Genomic DNA, 2078 nt, shown 5'->3' with positions numbered 1-2078 from the left:
GTCCGGAGCCTGTGCTCCGCAACGGGAGAGGCCACACAGTGAGAGGCCCGCGTACCGCAAAAAAAAAAAAAAAAAAAAAAAAAAAGGAAAGAGACGCGGACACGTCAAGACACAGACACAGGGACAAGGCTGCGTGACGATGGCGGCAGAGATTGGAGAGATGCAGCTACAAACTGAGGGAGGCCAAGGGTGGCCAGCCACCACCGGCAGCTGGGACAGACAAGGGAGGATCCTCCCTTGGAGGCCTTAGGGGGTGGGTGACCCCACCCACACCTTGACTGAGGACTTCTGGCCTCCAGCACTGGGAGAAAATAGGTCTTTGTTGTTTTCAGCCACCAGGATGATGGTACTTTGTTCCCACAGCTCCGCACAGACTCATGGGAGTTGGGGGGCTGTCACTCTTGCCCCGTTGGGCTTTAGGGAGAGAGGTGGGACATCAGCAAAACCCGAATGCCACGGAGCAGGGCCACGACAAGGCAGCGACCACAGAAGGGCTGGGATGGGGAGGGCTGGCAGGATTCAGGTGCAGAAAACGAAGGAGCAGAGGAAAAACGGGCCCCAGAGGCTGGCATGGCAGACGGACAAATGGGGGCCCCGAGCAGACTGGTGAGGAAGGAAAGAAGCTGGCTGTGGAGGCCACGGGAGGAGCCCAGAGGGCCTGCTCGGGACTCTGTCCTGAAGGCCCCAGAAAGCCGGGGGTGAGCACGGCAGCACAATCAGGCCAAGTCTTAGAAGGGTGCGTGGGCGCTGCAGAGGCCAAGGCCAAGGGGAGGTGTGAACGCTGAGCGGGTGCGGGGCATGGTGCACTTGGAGGCAGAGCTGTGTGCCGCCCACCTCAGTTTCCCTAACAGCTCTGTTGAGATACAATTCACACAGCACACGACTCACCCGCTTAAAATGTCCCATGCAATGGCTTTTAGTATATTCACAGTTGTGCTACCATCACCAAAGTCAACCCGAGAACATTTTCACCACCTCTAAAAGGAACCCCACACAAGCGACCAAAGAGAAAAAGAGATAAGCTGGACTTCACAATTGAAAGACATTTGCGCATCCAAGGACAAATCAAGGCAGTGAGCAAAAATCTATCAGATATGTGTTAAGGATCTAATACTCAGAACATATAGAAACTCTCACAGCTCAACAATCAAATGACAAAGAATTCACATCCAAGATGGGCATGGGCTGGAATAGATATTCCTCCAGAGAAGACAAACACATGGCCAATAAGCACATGAAAAGGTGCCAGTATCACTAGTCATCAGCAAGAAGCAGATCAAAACCACCATGAGATCCCGATGGCTATAATAACAACAACAACAACAACAACAGTAATAATCAGGTAATAACACGTTGGTGAGGATGAGAAGCTGGAACCCTCATGCACTGCTACTGGGGAAAACAGTTTGGCGTTTTGTCAAAAAACGAAACATGGAATTACCATGTGACCTGGCAATCTCGCTCCCAGGAATATACCCAAGAGAGTTGAAAACACGCGTTCAAGCAGAAACTCGTACATGACCATTCAAAGCAGCACGATTCACAGTAGCCAAAGGTGGAAACAACCCAAGTGTCTGTCGATGGATGACTGGATAAGCAGAATGTGGTCTACCTGAGCAATGGAGTATTATTCAGCCATAAAAAGGAATCAAGCACTGATATGGGCTACAACTTGGATGAACCTTAGAAACACTACGCTGAGGAGTGAAAGAAGCCAGGTGCAAAAGGCCACGTACCATATGATTCCATTTATATGAAATGTCCAGAACAGGTAAATCCACAGAGACAGAAAGCTGACGAGTGGCTGCCAGGAGCTAGGGGGAGGGGGATGGGAGTGCGTGTGTAACAGGCACAGGGTTTCCTTTGGGGTGATGAAATTGTTCTGGGATTGGGGGGTGGTGATGGCGCACAACCGTGCGAATGCACCTAATGCCACTCAACTGTCCACTTTAAAGTGATTAAAAGGGCCAATTTTATGCTATGTCTATTTTACTGCAATAATACAGCTAGAAATGCCATGCGCTTCAGCGAGCCCCAGCCCCAGGCTGTGTCCTGCTGCCCACTCACTTTTTCAGCAG

General features: G+C 51.0%; 1 protein-coding gene across 3 annotated transcripts in view; it reads right to left on the bottom strand.

Moving 5' to 3' along the window:
- The window catches only part of ATP2B3 (ATPase plasma membrane Ca2+ transporting 3), a 41855-nt gene that overhangs the window by 27180 nt on the left and 12597 nt on the right, over positions 1 to 2078 (bottom strand). The window lies entirely within an intron of this gene.

The sequence above is a fragment of the Lipotes vexillifer genome, unplaced genomic scaffold (assembly GCF_000442215.2).
Source record: "Lipotes vexillifer unplaced genomic scaffold, Lipotes_vexillifer_v1.1 scaffold899, whole genome shotgun sequence".
Taxonomy (NCBI): Eukaryota; Metazoa; Chordata; class Mammalia; order Artiodactyla; family Lipotidae; genus Lipotes; species Lipotes vexillifer.
This window is presented reverse-complemented; position numbering and strand designations above follow the sequence as displayed.